Source organism: Hemicordylus capensis, chromosome 2 (assembly GCF_027244095.1).
Source record: "Hemicordylus capensis ecotype Gifberg chromosome 2, rHemCap1.1.pri, whole genome shotgun sequence".
Classification (NCBI taxonomy): domain Eukaryota; kingdom Metazoa; phylum Chordata; class Lepidosauria; order Squamata; family Cordylidae; genus Hemicordylus; species Hemicordylus capensis.
The window spans coordinates 135775716-135795856 of record NC_069658.1 but is presented as its reverse complement, the minus strand read 5'-3'; the positions used below and the strand labels follow the sequence as shown (position 1 = coordinate 135795856).

Genomic DNA, 20141 nt, shown 5'->3' with positions numbered 1-20141 from the left:
CCTTCCTTTCTGAATGACAATCTATTGTAGATCAGTTAATGCTTCAAAGGACTGGTGTTGTATCCTATCAAGTAATCTTTTGCTGTTTGTTTGGACATTTGTCCCAGGGTGGATCCTGTAGAGAGGGTGGGGGATGAGTCAGAAAGTAAAGGGGAGAGGAAGGAGAAGGAGAAAAATGGAATTGTTGCTGAATAAACCTTTAGTTAAATCTACATAAGATTTCTTTGTGTATATGAGGGAAGCCACTAAAAAACAACTGGTTCACCCATGCATGTACATCACTTGGTTTCGCTACAGTTGATGATTTCAAGACATGATGAACATATGGTTTCAGGTTAAGTTTTTGTTAAAAATTTAATTTTGCCAACTGGTATAAACTTTGTATGTATACAGATCTGTGTTATACAGATAATGAAAATGATTTTGTTTGACCTTTTATGGCATGTAAACGAAGCAATTTCGATGCATTCTCTTAGTACAGTGATGTGATTATATAATGATGTGCAAAAATGGGGGAGCTTTCCTGTAACTAATTTAATACTTAAATATTTCTGTAGATTAAAACCAGACTATGTAGCAACTTGCATAATATTATTATGTCTTGCATTACACTGGTACATTGGATTTCAAACACTGCATGAATGAATATGCTTTAATAAAATTTTTCTCCCTCAGTGCAATTGTATACTGGTACTAGTAAAATAATTTGCAGTTTTCAAGCATATTAATATCTTATCTCTCTGTGACTCATGGTTTTCCAAGCTCTATGAGGTAGCAGTTCTCATGCCTTCCAATGGGTTAGTTTTCCCACATTTTCCAGGACACAGAAGAATTTTTCTGGAGTTTTGGATTTCTTTGGTAGTATGGCTGAGGTCTGGAACCTACTCACAAAAACATTATGAGGCAGGTCTCACGATCAGTGAAACCCGCTTTGTCCAAGTTAGCGGGGAGAGCGGGCTAAGCCCGCTGTCCCCGCAGATGAGCAAGGCAGCAGCCCTGGGTGGCCGGATCAGCCGCCCATACAACTGCCGGCTCCGTGATGGAGCCAGTGGGGGCTGGGAGGATCGGGGGCTGCGCGGCCCCCGGAAACTCCAGTATGCCCTGCGCAAGCACTCAGGGCATACTGGAAAGACCCCCGAGCCGGGAGACTGCTTTTAAGCTTCCAGGTCAGGGGTCTCCTCATGAGTAGCTGTGGCGCGGAGCCACGGCGCGGCTATTCACAATAAAAAAAACCGGATTTGTGGAGCGCTCACTCCACAAACCTGGTTTATGGGGCGGGTTACTTGAGCGGGTTACCGCTCAGGAACTACCGGGCTCGCAGCCGAGCCTGGTGGTTCACTTGATGGGATGAAATCAGGCTAGCAGAGGCTAGCCTGATTTCATCCCATCGTGTGAATAGCCTCTATGTTTCTGTATTTTATTGTTTGGTCTGGGAGTTTCATGCTAGACAGTGAGCGATTCAGTGAGAGTCTGCAGTTTGCAAGCATATTAACATTTTAGTTCTCTGTGACTCCAGTCTTTTGCTGTCTCTGTGAGGTCTCATTCCCCATGCTTTCCAGTGGGAGAGTTTTTCTGAATTTTCTGAGAAAGTAATACGTTTTTATGGGGTTTTTATTTTTATTTTTATTGTTATTTTGGTTGTCTGGGCAAGGTCTCGAACCTACCTGTGAAAACCTACCTGTTTTGATTAGTACATGAATTGAATCACCCCCAAATTATTTTGGGTCTGAATCTGCCCCCCCATCACCCCGGATTTGATTTGTACCCAAATTTTCTAAATCTGAATCTAAATCGATTCGGGGCAAAAAGGGGTCCCAGGGTTAAAAGAGTGGGGTGGGTGGTGGTGTCCAATGGGTGCAAGGAAGCTACCACCTAACTTTCAAAGAAATTGGGTAAAGGGATGATTTTTAAATGATTTTTGAAGATTACGTGTCTTTAAGCTATTTTGCATAGGGAATAATGGTGATTTCATCAGCCTTAGTTATAACTCCCTGGGAGAGGACACGGGTAGCCCAGAGTGGGTTGTGGTTGGTGGTAGTACCCAATGCATGCAAGGAAGCTACCACCTGGATTTCAAAGGAATTGGGCAGGGGTGATTTGTAAAAGGTTTTTGAAGTTGACATGTCTTTGGGGCAGATTCGGGGCAGAAAGGGGGTTTCGGGGGCAGAATAGTGTGTCAGGTGGTAGTGCCCCAATGGATGCCTGCTACACACAGATTTCAAATAAATTGGTGAAAGGGGTGATTTTTATTTTTTTTCTGAAATTTGTGCGTCTTTAAGCTTTTTCCCTATAGGGTATAATGAGGAATTTCAGCAGCCCCATAACTTCACTTGGGGGGCACCAAGGTGGCCTAGAGTGGGGTGTGGAGTAGTGCACATAGGGTGCCAACCACCCCAAATGACAAGCCCATGGAGTGTTCTGAGAGTAGAAAGGCTGCTACAAATGTTTTGTCTGTGAATCACCCCAATCAGCCAGATTCAGGTACAAACCATTTTGTAGCCGAATCATTTCACACATCCCTAAAAACAGCACACTTCTGTCTTTTGTGGTTTGGTCCAGGAGTGTTAACCCCACCCCGCTTTACAGAATTTATCTATTTATCTATATTTATGTACCCATGGGGAGATTCTCCCTGTTATGCAGAGTCCTAGGCACCCCAGCGCTCTGATCACGAGAAGGATTTCTCCATGAGTCCATCATTTGTCTCTGTACAAGAGCACTGGCTAACACGAGGCGCAGTGCTATGGCTCCATAATGCTGCATCCCAGGGCTCCTGCGGAATCCTAAGACATCCCCAGTGCTGTTCAGATGCAGCAGCTGTGGATGGTTTGCTCAATGGCGCAAATGGGAAATCTGCGGAAATGCTGCTTCTGCAGCCACAGCTTCTGAGCAGCATTGAGGCTGCCTTGCAAGTCCACTGCAGCCCTGGGGTGCAGCGCTACAGAGCTGTAGTGCTGTTCATCATGTTACAGTGCGAGGTGGAGTTTTCATGCATGCCATGTTGGGGGTGGGGTTTTCAAGCACATTCTCGGAGATGCTGTATGTGAATAATGATAACGTATAACAAGCCTGCAATGTAGTCACATTTTACAGATGTGGCAAAGGCTACTTGTTAGCTGTGACACATGATGCTGGGCTAGTGTATTTAATAATGCAATTTATTTATAATTGTGCAACATCTTATTTGCTGGAGGTCAGCCTTCATTTCCTGCAAGAACATTCAGTAACCACTCTGAAACTTCCTTGCTTGATTTAGGAAAGTTTTCCAGAGCTGTGGCTACGTAATTTATGAGCATGAACAGGCATGTACCAATTTTTCATTGCATCCTCATGAGAAGAGAGAGCCCTTTTCTCATAAAAGGTTTCCCATTTAGTCTGAGGCTTGATGTGACCAATAAAAGATGAGTGATGAAACCTACCTTAAGGCTACAGAAAGAAGGTCTTTATTGCATTCCATAAAAGTGTATAATTAGTGAAATAAAAGTCTTCATCAACTTTCCAATTAACCAGAAAATAATTAACTTTATTGTTTTTGTACTATGCCTGAGAAGTTCTTCCTCCATTAAATGTACACTCCAAAAACAGCTTGAAAGGGGTGCAAAAAAAAACAGCCTGAAAGGGTGCATGGCCACTTACCATATTATGGTAAAGCCAATGAACTATTTCAGATATGGTGTTAACAGCCAACACTCAAGGATAAACCATGTAGTAATGTTTACTATATGTTTAATATTTTCCTTCTAGCAAACACAATGCATTTTTTATTTTCCAATTATTTATTTTATTCATACAGTTTCAACTCAAGGATCAATGATTCTGTAGGCAATGAATTTATAGCAGAGGAAAACATTGAGTACATCCTTTTTTAAATATATCAGGTCTGTTTCTCCTCACTCACCCGTAATACCTACATGCTGGCCAGGATCCAAAGAGCTGTTTTAGATATGCCCAGGGGCTTGGTCATGCCCAGTGGGATGTTTCATTTGTTTTTGCTTCTGAACAGCAGTAGGCCTCCATGCCATATCACAAGCTGTGTTGAAAGTAGAGATGTGCAAACTGGCTCAATGTCAAGCCAGTTCAATGTCGAGCCAGTTTTTTTCAATGGTTCGGGGTTGAACCCAAGCACCTCTTGTTTGGTCTGACCCCAGACCAACCCCCCCCCCCGCAAATGTTCGGAAGGTTCATGAATGTTTCCCTTTAAAACATAAAAATAAAAATGTTTTTTTAACCTTACTCCCTTCCAGGGAGTTGCTGGAGGCGTCGGGGGTGCGCGGTGGTGTCCGCAGAGGTTCCCCCTCCCCCCACCAGCTTTCTATATGCCCCCCTCCAGCTAATTTGGCTCTTTGCCTGGGCCATGCAGAAGCCAATCGCACAGCCGCGCGGCCTCCAAAATGGCCACCACGCCAGGTGAGAAGGCCAAAAACCAGCCAAACCGGCTGGAGGGGGGGCATATAGAAAGCTGGGGGGGGGGGCTCCACAGACCCACCACCACCACCTCCAGCAACTCCCTGGAAGGGAGTAAGGTTTAAAAATATTTTTTTTTAAAGGAAACGTTCACGAACATCCCCCTGGACCGGGCCAAACTGCGGTGGGAGGGTTTTGAGGGGGTGCCGGACCGAAGTGGCCCAGTTGGGTTTGAGTCCAATCCAGACTCAAACTGAACCAGGCCAGCCGGTTCCGTGCACATCCCTAGTTAAAAGTTTCAGCTTCAAAAATGATTTGCTATAGGGCAGGGGTGACCAACCTGACACTCTCCAGCTGTTATTGGATGACAACTCCCATCATCCTCTGCCACAATAAAGTGCAGCTGGGGATGATGGGCTCTGTAGTTCATCAGCAGCTGGAGAACCCCAGGCCAGACCTGCTTTAGAAAATGTAGGGCTGCTGCTAGAATGCCCAAACTCCCAATGGGCACCTGGAGATCTTGAGTCCTTGACCACTGCGCTTAATTTTTGATCATCACACTCTCATATTCAATACACTCAGTATATTCAATATACACTTTGGCTGAAGTCCTGCTCTTCCAGTGTGGATTCATGCAAAGACCAGGGAGTGGACAAGAAAGTACGATTCAAGCAGAGCCCCTTCTGTGCTGAAACTCAGCCTGTCCTTCAGCCTGCTCTTTCCAAGACACAGTTTACTCTCACCATCTATAGGGGGAACAGGACTGCAGCAGTCCTGGCCTTGAAAGTGCTCTAAGCCTATAATACAGAGAAGTTCAGCAGATATGGCATCTGCTGGAACCATGCTTAACTAATGGAGGAACCTGTGTTTGATAAATCTCTTATTGCCAAATTGCTACATAATTTAACCTTTTATGAGCTGTCTGAATAAGAGGATGTACAAAGTTCTGTGCAGTGACAGCTGGTACAGGCACCAGTGGGGGGGGGGGCATGGGAGGCACTTTTAAGTGTAAATTAGTAGGTGCTTACCTCCCGAACTGCCACACCTGAAAGCTCTTACCAACAGTGGCACGCCGCCCAACATCGCTGCGGTGGAGGAGCAGCTCTGCCACTCAGCGGGTGGGTGCTAGATGGTGCACCAGAGCTTTCAGGTGTGGTGAGAGCTTTTCAGGTGCAGGAGAGCTTTCAGGTGCAGTGCTTCAGGAGCTAAGCACCTACTAATTTACCCTCAAAGGTGCCTCCTGCCGCTGCCCCCCAGCGGCGCCCACACCAGCCACCACTGCTTCTGCAGGACTGAAAGGCATGAAAGGACAGTGGTACATCTAAAGAAATGTTTCCCAGAACCTTAATGCTATAGAAGTGCCTACAGATATGGGGTAATATGCTTTTCTGACAGAGTGGGGAACATTTGGGGGCATTTGAGGAGGCAAGTTATGATTTCGGAGTGCATGTTATGTGAGGTTTAGGTAAGGGGCAAGCTGTGCAGATAGTGACACCTCCTAAAACATTACTCAGTGTGAGCAAGAAAGAATTCGCCTTAACTCCTTTAGCTCATGTACTTATAACTTAATTGACTTTTGCCCACCCCTCCTCAGGGTTGTCATGGTACCTCAAATGGAGACTTTTGGCCCTGGAGACCTTTGATTCAATCACTTTGCTCTGTCTTCTTGCTTCCCATCTTCCTCTACTGTGCACAAAGAAAGGGGAAGTGGTGAAATGGCAGGAACAATGGAGGATAGCTTCAGCAGACATGAAAAGAGGAAGAATAATAATAGGGATTAACACATGTGCTCTAGCTCAGAAGACAAGCATGACCACTTGTCCACTATCCTTCTGACGTCAGACCCTTTACCTTCTCCTTGCACATCATTGGGGTGATATCAGTATTCAAGGAGAAGGGTCTACAAGCAGGAAAACCATTGATTGGACTGGGCTTATGCTTTCAGCTGCCATGCACCTTCTAGCACTTTATGTGTGATCACAGCAAAAGGCCCGTTTGAGAACTTGGGAATCCCAAAATTGTGGATACTTTCCTTAAAGTTGGTGCTTTTTGTGAACATATCTGGCACTGTTCCTAGTGATCTGGGGATTGCTGTGAGAAGGTGCAAAAATGTTTGTCAATTCGGGATTGTTCTCCCTCTGAATTGACTTTGTTTGCCCTTAGTGATAATGTCACATAGCAAAATCTGACTGGCTGCATAACACTGTGATGTCATCCAGTTTGCTGCATGATCCCTCAATTTACGACTAATCTTATGAAGAAACCTTCACCACCCAGAAATCATAAGGAAAAATGGTTTGGAAACAGTTTCCAACCATGGAAACCATGGCAACAAACCAGACTGAAATGGCAACGTTTGCACAACTTGGAGAATTTTTAGGAAATAGTCCCACCTCCCAAAAAACTACGCTGAACCCCACTATCAAAATGGGCAATCATTTGTCATAGTCCGACTGCTCTTCTTTCCTTTGTTTCATCTGTTCAGGGAAAATGGATAAGCTGCAACAAATTGGAAACTGGTAATCACTGTGTATCTAAAGGTCAAACCTAACGGTCTCCCCAGGTAGCAGAGCTTATTCTGAGAGGCAAACGGTGTTACATCTGCCCAGCAGACAGAGTAGTGACATTATCACTAAGCATAGCTCAAGGGAGACTCTGGAGGTGTGATGTATGAACTCAGCACCAAGCAAATGCTAGTGATCCTTGCTCAACCTCCCGCAAGGGTGTTCTGTCAGTAACTCTCACCATCAAACCATGCCTTGTTCCAAGTTTCAACGCAGAAACGATTAAGTGGGCCCTGAAGCAAAGCCACCCCCCCCCAGAAACTTTTGCATGTGAGTTCACCTTTTCAGCACTAGTAGTGAGAAAGACAATGAGGCTGTTCTCATGAGCAACCTAGCCCAGGCTAGGACAGCCTAGTCTGTTCATGTGGAGCACCAGGATGTGTGCGAATCCTGGCACTCTCACCCAACCTAACACCACTCCTAAGCCCAGCTCTTAGTTGAAATTAAGGGATCAAGTGCTCCATTAACCTGGCTGCTGGGTTGTGTGTCTACTTGGGCTGAATGCAGCCCAAGGTTATACAGAGATGGGTGCTAGAGTTCCCGTCTTATTGGGGATCCAGTTAAGGCAGCACACTTCGGGCATGGTGCATTGCAGGGTATTTGGAGGTCGGGACAAGGGTGTGCACAAAACCACCTGGCCTGGTTTGGTTTGAGTTCAAACTGGACCTGAGCTGGGCTAGTTGGGTTTTGCCCCCCATCAAACCCCAGCTTGGTTTGGTTGGTGGGGGGGGGGGTCCTCAAGCATTTTTACATTTAAAAATTTCAGAGATTCCCCTCTCACTGCCAGCCTCCATTTTGGCAAAAACGTCCTGGTTTGGGCATTCTTTGGCCCATTCCAGGCCTTCCCCCCTCACAGTGGCCATTTCAGAGGCTGCCACACATGTGCAATAGGCTTCTGCGTGGCTTGGGTCATGAAATTTTTTAAATATAAAAAGGCTTGTGAGCTCCCTAAATGGTCAGGCGGGGTGGGGGGGGGGCGGCGTGTTCGGTCTGGGGTACTGGTGAACCGGGGGTGGTTCGGCTCTACCCCAAACTTTCAAGTCAAACTGGTTCAACATTGAATCAGTTCGACATCAAACTGGTTTGCACATTCCTAGCCAGGATGCATTGTCTCAGCCTCTGGAGCTCCGTGCTGCATGTCCGCACTCCCAATCCACGCTAGCAGTCCCAGTCCATGCTACTGGTCTGTGCTCCCAGCAGCGTTTCTTTGATCATCTGTGGGGAAGGCAGCCTTCCCATTCGCCCATCTGACCCCCCCTCCCACCCACCTCATTGTGTGAGTGGCCTGAATATGTTTACAATTTTTTAAAAAAGTCATGCTGCAATTTAATAAACGTCAAAACTTATTAAAATAAGTTTTCCCCCCTAAAATGGTTATTTGAAGAGATCTTTATAAAAGTCTTACATTGTGCAGCCAAACATTTGAATCAAGTTAGAGAATAAACGAAATGCAGACAAATGAGAGAGATGGACAAGCAGACAACGTATATGATCTCCAGGAAATTTAACTAAATGCAAACTACTATAAGCAGTAGGCTGGAGTATATAAACATGAAGAGAAGGCCAACACCAGATGGCAGACTGGGCAGTGGCTGTTCTCATCTAAATGTGGAAAAGGACTGGTGACCTTTTATCAACAACCACCATCTGGAGGATGGGGATGTTCCAGCATCAACAGATATGCTGTCACCACTGTGGGCTGGCAAAACAAGGACTATATTTGTAGCCTAGGGAAAACATGAACATCCTCATCCCTGCCCCATCTGCAACAGATCCTGAGCTCTTAAATCTGGTGGCCTTTGCCTTTTCCATCAGACGCTGTTGTTTACGAGACTTCCATTTAGCCTGTCTTAAGTCAGGCTGGCAAAGTCTCTGTGGCAGCTCTGCAGCATGACCAGCCCAGCCTAGGGCGGAATCTAAAGTTCTCTGATGAGGACTTTCAGCTCAAATTTGAAGCACGTGCAAGAGTGAAATGGGCAGGGGCCATCAACTTTCAGGGGTAGGGTGGAAGTCACCGTGACCAGTGGTGACTGCCATTTGTTTTCTACAGATGGTTTGGGGGGTGAGTGAGGGGGTGCAGCTGCTCTTGCAATAGGGACATATTTCAACTCCCTTACCTCTAAATTTTGTCCCCTCTCCCTGAAAATCCTCAAAACAGCCCACCCCTACATGGCCTTTGAACAGAGTTGTGAATTGGTGGGGATGTTGCAGACCAGCCCCCAGCCCAGTCAGATGTGATGTGGGGTTGCTGATGCCATGACTTTGGTACCTTAATAATGCCCCAGAAGACAGAAGGGGCTGGAGGAGAGCTCAGCTTCTGTTAACAAGTATGAATTGTCCCCTTTGTTAAGCAGAGTCCACCCTGGCTGCATGTGAATGTGTGAGTACTGTAAGATATTCCTCTCAGGGGATGGAGCCTCTCTGGGAAGAGCATCTGCATGCTTGCATGCTGAAGGTTCCAAGTTATCTCCCTGGAATCTACAAGATAGGGCTGAGAGAGACTCCTGCCTGCAACCTGGGAGAAGCCAGGTGAGAATTTCATGCCATACCCCCAGGTTGTTTGGTCACACCCCCTACACATGCATAGGCATGTCCTTAGTTTCACTGGTGAAATCTTGGAGGGTATGCTGCTTTTTCCGATGCATACATTGGAAAATGTATGGGGGGAAATACCACTGTAAAATATCATCATTTGAAACAGAAGGGTTTGATTATTTTCATTATGCCATTTTATTTTCCCGGAGGCATTGGAGATCAGATACGGGATATCAGCCCTTACCCAGTATAAATTATGTGTCTTCACTCTACTGTGAGCCACAAATAGTAATGAAGAAATTAAAGCAAATTCCAATAATGCTCCGGAGGAAATTGAAATAGTTTTTTGAGAATTTGAAACTGAATCACACGAAACAAATAAACAGTGATACTTTTGCAGTAAACTGATCTGGCAGTAATATAATACTGTGACTTAATACAGTGAACAGAAGGGAAATTAATGAGGAGGAGAATTTGTGAGAAATCCATTGTAAAAAGAAACCCTACATTGAATTTCTTTCAAACCATGAAAATACAATACATTGTTATGGCCCCAAGATTTTATTATGCATAAAAACCATTGAGCGTGATAGACTGCAATATGAGAAAATACCTATATCTTAATTAGAGTTTCAGTGATTTACCAATCCAAACAGAGTTTAAGACCCAATACAATTTGTTGTGTGTTTTATTTATATAAGGGTATCTGATTATTCCTGAAGTAAGCTGATACGGTATTTAGTTATATTTCATAAAATGAGCTGTATCTCATTTCTGTGAATAAAAACATTCATCCGAAAAGATATTGTGCTGAGGCATGGGTAGTTAGTTCTCAGTTGACAAAAGTTCACACCTTGCAATCTAAAATTACCAATTGTTTAGCTCCACATGGTTGTAGGTAGTCAAGATGAGTAATTTATTGAATCGCATGCAATTGCTTATATAATTCTTTTCATTCTTTAAGCTTATATCAGTTGCATATCATATAAAGTCTGGTTCACACAAGCATCATCATCATTAACTGTCATAGATCAAACACAGCTGAACACTTTTGAATTGCCTCACATGACCTCAAACACAATGGCTGACACCATGACAAACATATCCTTTTAATTTCAATGGGAATTTAATTTAGTCAGGATGTCAGCCAGTGTTTTTTAGTGGAGTTAGTTCACAAATGCAGCAGTCAATCTTCTAGTGTTTCATCAAATAACTACAGGCATGTGTGAGTTGGCCAATGGATTTCCTTCTACAAACCTTGGTGCTCGAAGAGCCTTAATCCCTAGAATGAACAGAGTAATGGAAAAGAGCTTCTGCTACCTCCTACTCAACAACACGGCTCTTCTGATAACATGGAGTGGGGAGCAGAGAACATGAGGATTGTCAGGGCTGACCCTGCCATGACGCAGAATGATGTAAGCGACTTCGGGTGGCACATGCAGAGGAGAGGTGGGTTTTGAGGTGTCTGTTAGACTTGGAAAATAATATGCTACAATTCTCCCCCCACCCCACAAAAAAATATTTTGCACCTGCAGCAGGAAATTGTTGGAGATGGAGATCCAGTGCATCGACCTTTTGCACCAACTATCCTAATGACCACTAGGGGCATTGGGAGTAGAGATAGTGAATAATAGGAATGTGCACGAATAACTTGAGCTCCGGTGGGGGTAGTTTTTTAAGGGGGGGAGGGTGTACTCACCCCTCCCACCGCATTCCCCCCGCATTCCCCGGCTCTGTTATCTTTAAGCCCCTCAGGGTGGCAGTGTTCCTCCCTGCTGCCCCGTTTCCTCCATTGGCAGGAAGTGGCCAGAAGTAGTGAGCTTGCGTGCGTGCGCCCGTTGCGTGTGCGCACTTGTCTGCCGTGCACGCACATGATGGGTGCACACGTGCTCGCTACTTCCATCCACTTCCAGCTGATGGGGACATGGAGCAGCAGGGAGGAACACTGCCGCCCTGAGGGGCTTAAAGAAAACAGAGCGCCAGCAGGGGAAATGCGGCAGGAGGGATGAGTACACTCTCCCCCGCCCTTAAAAAACTACCCCCGCCAGCGCCGAAACACTGACACACACACCCCAGTTCCAAAACATTTTGGAGGCCTTTATAATGGCCTCCGAAATGTTTCGGGCACATGCCTAGTGAGTAAGGGTCTCCCTAGCTGTTCTACCTGTCTCTACTCTATGACCCCTGATTGGACTCCTCAGGTATTTCCTGTGAGGGTCAGATTCCCTTCCTTTCTTCTTAGAGAGCAGATGGAAACATCTCTCTCTCCCCCTACCTATTTGTGGTTGTGTAGATTAGGGTTAGATCTTTCCTATCCAAAGTGTACTTCACCAATAAATACTTAGTATTTCGTTCTACAAGAATCTCCAGATCTTAGTCTTCTCTAAATAGTTGCAACGACTAAACTCTGCCTTCTACTCTGTAACAGGAGTGGGCAGCTTCTTTAGTGCTCTGCTAATTAACTGGGGGTAAAAATTACAACCCCCAACAGAAATAACTGCTAAAAAATAAAACTGCATCAGTAAATTTTCAACCACGGATTTTCTCAAAGACAGCTAACATTCGGATTTATTGCTTCAGGGGACAATGATGGTTCTATGAGAAGTTAAATCTGTCTTCTTTTACATATGAACAGATGCTGATTATTACCAGCAGTTACCAGTTTAGCACCAGGAAGTAGTGTCTCTCAACAAAGGAGGTAAAGTCATGCTTTCTCTTAAAAAGGCAGTTTGTTTTAAGGTATGGAAGTTAGAATAATTTTTATTATTATTAATCAATTTGATTTTTGATTAATCTGAGCATGGGATTGGCACAATGTCAGCTGGTTACTTTAGTGGTTGAGAAAGAGAAGTGGATGTCCGTTCTTTTCTACTCTGAAGACTGTTGTGTGGCCATGCTTAGATTTATACAAAGAGATTGGTACCTTGTGTATCTAAAATCCTATTGTTTTCCCTGTGGGTCCCAATTCCCAGCACCCTATCATCCATTGCAGTAGGGCAAGATGGGATTAGGAGTCCAGCACAAGCAGGCAGCTATGCTCCAGATCAGGGGTGGGGTGGCCATCCTGAGGGTTGCCAGCTGTGGCTGGACTCCAGTGCCCACCACCCTATTGTCAATCGCAGCATAAGAACATAGGGACAGCCCTTCTGAATCAGGTCTAAGTACTTCCTCCTCTTGGTCTTAAATTTCCCAGCCTTCAGTTTCATGGGATGACCCCTGGTTCTCGTGTTGTGAGAGAGGGGAGAAGAATTTCTCAACTCTCTCTACTCCATGCAAAAATGTATGTACCTCCATTATGTCTCTCCATAGTCACATTTATTCCAAACTAAAAAGTCCCAGATGCTGTAGCCTTGCCTCATAGGGAACGTGTTCCAAGTCCCTGATCATCTTGGTTGCCACTTCTGCACCTTTTCCAGTTCTACAATGTTATTCTTAAGATACAATGACCAGAACTCTACACAGTATCCAAAATGTGGCCTCACCATAGATTTTTATATGGGCATGATAATATTAGCATTTTTATCTTCAATCCCCTTCCTAATGATTCCTAGCACAGCATTTATCTTTTACACAGCTGCCATGCACTGAGTCAACACTTTCAATGAGCTGTCCACCACAATCCCATTTTTTTTCCTGGTCAGTCAATGACAGCTCAGACCCCTCGGTGTATATATGAAGCTGGGGTTTTTTGCCCCAATACACATCACTTTACACTTGCTTACATTGAACCACATTTGCCATTTTGTCACCTACTCCCCCAGTTTGTCACCCACTCCCCCACTCCACCAAATGGCATCATGATGCAAATGGCCTGTGCACATATGTGGAAGGAATGAAAATCACCTCTGTGAGTGTGCAGATGACTGAACCAGGCTGCAGCTGGTCTGGGCTGTCATCTGGGAGGCCAGCGTGGGTTGGAGGAGCCCTTACTGATGCCTCCGATGTCTTTGCTGATGCCGTGACCAACCTTGCAGCTGCCTCCGTTGTCCCCACCATCCCTGGTGCCTGATTTTGTAAGGTTAAAAAGTTACCTTTCCTCTCCCCCCCAGCTTTTGATCTTGGGAATTCCCCTTTACTTGTAAAGGGAAATCCTCGCCGGACTCCCCTTTTCTAGTATACTCCCCTGAGCCAGTTCAGCCCAGTTTGATGGCCAAACTGGACTGGACTCAGTTCAGCCGAGCCTGGACTGGGCCAGGTCAGTTTGTATCTGGTACAGATTTGAATCAAACTGTTCTCATGGCCAGCTCGCACACCCCTAGTTGTGGCATATTGGTCCCAATTCTAGTGTCTGTGTCTATCACTCACCTGCCTAATCACTTGCCTGTCAATTCTGGAGTAACTCTAGCACAACTCTATGGACACCGCAGCTCTTTTCAAAGTTGAGAGCACAGAGGAGATGTAATTATTTGTCCATCTACTCCCTGAATGGCAGGTACATCACAGCTGCCCATCACTACTGCTGCCACCATTGTTGTCACACCACCAGGTTGCCAGCTCAAGGCAAGCAGTCATGTAAAAGAATGGGGAATGAATATATTTGGTGCATGGATGTGGGTGGACAGCATTTGGTGCCGTGCTTTAGGCACCAAAATGTCTTGAGCCAGGGATTTCACTTGTGTTTCACTACTGTGTGTGTTCTGCTTGTATTGTATAACCTAGATTTTGGGCACTATCTAAGAGGTTGTACAGTCCTTTTATTTTGTATCCTTAGGGTTTAGAGACCTTCACTGACAAAGGATTCATTCATCTATTCACTGGCAAGGGATGTTGCAGTTTAATTCCACTTAACTGAGTGATGGGATGTTTGATTTTGTTCTGCTTCATGCAGATTGGAATGGAGGTTTGGAATAAAGTTGGATAATACCACTAGACAGGGGTATCCTCAGACAGTGCTGGGTCTCTGAATCTTTCCTGAGGGAGCACAGACGCACCCTGAAGATTTTGCCCGTCCATAAACCTTATAGTCTATCTAGCTCTTATGACTTATTCTACACATTGTGTTTTGTTAGAGGTAGAGAACTTTGACTCACTCAAGCTCCCAAACCACTCCCCCCACCTTCCCAGTCCTGGCCAATTAGCCCCAAACCGATGCACTAAGGGAACAATGCCGTGTCTTGTTTTGGTTGATTTATAGTGCTATCAGTGTACATGACATTTTTCAGTGTAACTTAAGCCAAAGACAAATCCCTCCTCCACAGAGCTTATGCCCTAAATTTAGAAAGAGGAAGTTAGGAAAGGAAGTCCCCCTTCACAAGTCTCCTTTCACTTGACTCAGAGGGGAATCTCTTACTCTAGTAGATTGCAGAAGATGCAATTCTAGTGGTAAGTAAGGTCAGGAATAGATTAAGATGATATTTTGATTTTAATGTAGCCTTTCCCTTGTTTACCATTAGAGTTCCATCGTCTGCAGTCTACCAGAGTAAGAGATTCCACGCCGAGGATTTTTAAAATTAAAATATAAAAATAAAACATAAATATAAACATAATGCTAAGACCTCCCCCCACCATGACATTTTAGTGATATAAAGTGAAATGATGGTATAATTTAAGAATATGACCAATGATTAACTAGTTATAGCTATATGCTATAGGGCAAGTAGATTATAATTCCATTTTAAAATCATTGTTACCAGTCCTGTCAAGACAGCTGTGCCGTATCACCCTATTAATTTATCAGCTGATAGAAAAACTTATATTTTTGTTGATGTGTATGATAGGGAAATGAAGAAAAATGGAATCTTTGTTTGAAACTCTTATGGAACGTGGCCTAGTATTAAAAACAAGCCAATGGATTTATTCCTGGCATGATTAAGGCACAGATGGGAATTATGTTGGCTGATGGATACTGTTTGTACATTAAACTTTATTTTGATTTTAGCACAAATATAGGAATTGTCCAGTTTTGTCCCTGGTGGGCGTTTTAATGGAAATGTGATACACATCTGCTGAACACAAGAGAATATTCATAGCATTTCATCTAAATGTCAACTGTCAGATAAGACAGACAATTATGAGCAGGCAGAAAGTTTGGCCAAAATATAAAACTCGCACCAGGAATAGTAAAGAGGGGGGTTGTTTTTCTCTCTGTCTAAGAGAACAGTTGATTGAAGCAGGCCATTGCCAGTGGAAATAGTGATGGCAAATTTTATATCTTTATTATTGCTGTAGTGTTGTAAATATGCATAGCTCTTCATAGAGCAATATGAATGGAAAAGAGAGGTTTCTGCCCCAAGGAACGTGTCAAGGGGGATAGCAGGGTAGTGGGCCCTAGGACATAAAAACAGCTCTCCTGGATCAGGCCCATGGCCTACCTAGTCCAGCATCCTGTTTCCCAGTTTAGAGATATCCTTTTGGAGCACCTCTCAATCTGTTTTGGATTTCACTACCCTAAGTAGTTCAGTGTCACCTGCAGATTATGCCACTTCACTGTTTACACCAACTTCTAAATCATGTATGAATAAGTCAAAGAGCCCCCCCCCATCCCCGTACAGGAGGGACCCCACTTCCCTCCATTGTGAAAACTGTCCATTTATTCCTACCCTCTGTTTCCTGTCCTTCAACCAATTACCAATCCACAATTGAACCTGTCTCCTTATCCTATGACTGCTACATTTACCCAACAGCCTTTGGTGGGAAACCTTGTCAAAAACGTTTTGGAAGTCCAAGTATACTGTGTCAACCAGATCTCCTTTATCCATATGCTTGTTGACACACTCAAATAACTCCAAAAGGTTTGTGAGGAAAGACTTGCTCTTTCAGAAGCCATGCTAGTTCTCCTTCAGCAAGGCCTGTTCTTTTATATATGTTTAACAATCTTGTCCTTAAATATGCTTTCCATCAATTTACCCGGCACAGAAGTTAAGCTATCCGGCCTGTGGTTTCCTAAATCCCCTGGATCCCTTTTTGAAAAGTGGTGTTACATTGGTGGGGGCTACTATTACTGCTGCTAGTACTACTAGTAGTACTACTAGAGCCAGCATAGTGTAGTGGTTAGAGTGCTGGACTAGGACCGGGGAGATCTGAGTTCAAATCCCCATTCAGTCATGATACTTGCTGGGTGACTCTGGGCCAGTCACTTCTCTCTCAGTCTAACCTACTTCACAGGGTTGTTGTGAGGAGACACTTAAGTATGTAGTACACTGCTCTGGGCTCCTTGGAGGAAGAGCGGGATATAAAATGTAAAAAATAAATAAAATAAATAAATAAAATAAAAATAAATAAATAATACTACAGATATTTATTTACTACTTTTCAACAAAAGTTCCCAAAGTACTTAACCCAGAGAAATAATAAATACATAAATAAGATGGATCCCTGTCCCCAAAGGGGTTCACAATCTAACAGAATCATAGGATAGACACCAGCAACAGACACTGGAGAGATACTGCGCTGGGGATGGATAGGGCCAGTTGCTCTCCCCTTGCTAAATAAAGAGAATTGCCACTTTTAAAACGTGCCTCTTTGCTCATTTAGCAGGACTAACTGAGTTAGCACTGTCTACTTTCCCATCCTGTGGTATACGGCCTGATCGTAGGGACAAATTGCATATTTTTGCTAGGAGATCAGCAATTTCACATTTGAGTTCCTTCAGAACTCTTGGGTGAATGCCATCTGGCCCTGGCAATTTGTTAATTTTTAGATTTTCAAGACAGTTTAGAACGTCACCTGAAATTGGCCCAGTTCTCCAGCCTCCAAGCCTGAGAAGCTCAGTTCCAGCGTGGGTATATATATGGTCAGTATCCTCTGCCAAGAAGATAGATGAAAAGAACTCATTCAGTTTCTCGGCAATCTCCTTATCCTCCTTAATAAACCCTTTCATGCCATCATCATCTAAGGGTCCAACCGCCACCGTGACAGATTTTCTGCTTTTGATATATTTAAAGAAGTTTTTGTTATTCCCCTTGAAACTTCTAGCTATATGTTCCTGAAACTCTCTTTTTCTATCCCTTACTGAGGCTATTCTCACAACAAGGAAAAACAGGGCTTGAGGTCTGAAGGCAGGGTTAGCACTCCCCTGTGAAACCTCGGCAAGCTCTCAAACAGGGCTCTGTCAAAAGAGGGTCACCCAGTTCCCAGCCCCTCCTCTAAAACCAGGTTCAGCAAGCAGGGGAGGTTGCCTACCCCCTTCCAGTGCTTGTGTGGAGCCACAGAACGCTGTGGGATGCTGCTTGAGACTCCCTTCCCCTCCTCTTCATCAGGGATACCATAGAGCCTGGATACCAGAGTGCCCTACAAGGCAAGCAGAATGTCTGGGAAAAGCCTGGCCAGCCACAGCTCTCAGCAGCACTCCTTCTAACTTTCTTAAAGTGGCAGGCACCTTGCAAATGAGCCCAAGGGAAAATATGAACATAGGAAGCTGTCTTCTACTCAGTCAGACCATTGGTCCATCCAGCTTAGTACTGAATACACAGACTGGCAGTGGCTTCCCGAGGCTCTCAGGCAGGATTCCCGCTCAGCCCGACCTGGAGATGCCAGGCAGGGAGCTCACCTGTGGCACTGCACCCCCGCAACACTCTCACTCGCTCTGGCCACTCCCGCAATGCTCTCTCTCACTCTCGCCGCCCCCGCAACGCTCTGGCTCGCTCTCGCTGCCCCCGCAATGTTCTCACTCGCTCTCACCGCCCCCGCAATGCTCTCGCTCGCTCACACCGCCTCCCACAACGCTCTTGCTCGCTCTCGCCGCCTCCCACAACGCTCTCGCCCCCCGCTTGCCCCCTGCAAGTCTCTCAATCGTGCTCTCTGTCCTCCATCTTTCTATCTCTGTCTTGCAGTCCTTGCTTCCCCCTGCCACTGCCAGTGACTGTCGCCTGCTCGTCTGACAGCCTCCGAGCTCCCTGCTCCCTTTCGCTTCACAGTGAAGCTCAGCCAACCATCTGCCACCCGCAGCCCCCAGAGCCAACTGTCCAGCTCCTGAAGCTGCTCCCAGCCTCCGAGCTCCTTGCTGCTTCACAGCGCCCCCCCGATCCAACTGTCAAACTGCTTTCCAGCCGCCCCACAGGGCACATGGCCCATCTAGAAGAATTAATAATATAGAATATCCCACTCTTCCTCCAAGGAGCCCAGAGCAGTGTACTACATACTCAAGTCCCTCCTCACAACAACCCTGTGAAGTAGGTCAGGCTGAGAGTGAAGTGACTGGCCCAGAGTCACCGAGCATGTATCATGGCTGGATGGGGATTTTTGTGCTCCTTCCTGTCCCCTGCAAGTCACTGGACAAGAGCAGGAGTGTCCCTGCCCTTGCCTGCAGCTGCCCTTGCCTGCAGCGTGGTGTGTGGTTAGAGTGCTGGATTAGGACTGGGGAGACCCAAGTTCAAATCCCCATTCAGCCATGAGACTTGCTGGGTGACTTTGGGCCAGTCACTTCTTTCTCAACCTAACCTACTTCACGGGGTTGTTGTGAGGAAGAACTTGAGCAAACTGCACCAGTGATGGGGCTGCTGCTCTCCCCTTCCTGGTGCCAGTGAAATGAAAGTGTGCAATGAATAGGGATTCATTATGAGGAAAAGTTATACACCAAAGAATCCAAATACTTGAAAAATAGTGACTGCACAGTTTACTCCATAACTCCACTTATACAAGGGCTAGAGCTTAGCTTTTTTATTTAAAAAAAATTAAAGCTGGTGATCCATGTTAGGATTAGGATAGGGCAACTTTGAATCCCTATTATTTCCTATGGCAGAAATATATAAAATCAGAAAAAAACTAAAGCAAATCATTAAAATCAACCAAGTGCCCCACTGCCCTGAACTTTGGTTGGTAGATGGCACCTTTTGGGACCTACCCCCCACCCAAACCTGGTGCCCCTAGGACCTTTATAAGTGGTCTAAATCAATCTGAATCAAAAATTAATCAAATCAAGACCAAATTGAATCTGGGATTATTCTAGGGGACAGATTCAGACACAAAATAAATTCAATTTGGGCACAAATGGAATAGGAAAAAAATCAATTCATGCACATCCCTATTGGCAATGCTCCACTTGCTTATAAGCTGAATTGGATCACACTATGGCCACTGTTCCCCAATGGTTCTACATCTCACACCAGGTCCTAGGCACCATTCAGGATTCATTCCAAGGCCATCTTCTCTCTGGTTGATTCTGTGACCTACTGTTCTAAGACAGGGTCATTTAGCATGTCTAGAAATTTGGCCTCTCTGTCATTACCCACACGTGAATGTGTCCAGTCTATGTGGGAGTAATTGAAATCTCACATTATTACAGCTTTGTCTCTCTGATTTGCTTCTCCAACTCCAGGTCTCTCTCAGCCTTTTGATACAGAGGGTGATGGCGCTTCCCTAGTCATACTTTTCCTTTCAGTCCTGATATTGACACCCAAAATGTTTCTGTGGAAGATCTGGCCCTCCTATGTTTTCTAGCTTGATGGATTCTATCCCTTCTTTGACATGCAGTGCATCATCACCCTCAATCCGCCTCCACTGTCCTTCCTGTAGAGTCTAAATCTAGGAATAACAGTGTTTCAGTGGTTCTCACTGTTTCACCAGGTTTCTGTTATGCTCATTATATCTATGTTTTCATTGCCCATCTTGGCTCAGAGGCTTCTGGCATTAGCATATAAACACCTATTCAATGAGTCTCTTTTAACTGGTGTTGGTGTGTGCTAGCTCCCTTACCATCAT

At 45.0% G+C, this 20141-nt stretch overlaps 1 long non-coding RNA gene across 1 annotated transcript; it reads right to left on the bottom strand.

Moving 5' to 3' along the window:
* Positions 1 to 3574: 3574 nt before the first annotated feature.
* LOC128346463 (uncharacterized) lies at positions 3575 to 17688 on the bottom strand. The gene is made up of 4 exons (XR_008316978.1): positions 17625 to 17688; positions 17169 to 17246; positions 6013 to 6090; positions 3575 to 4030 (listed from the first exon to the last, which is right to left on the bottom strand). It is a non-coding gene; the product is annotated as an uncharacterized LOC128346463 (long non-coding RNA).
* Positions 17689 to 20141: the final 2453 nt, after the last annotated feature.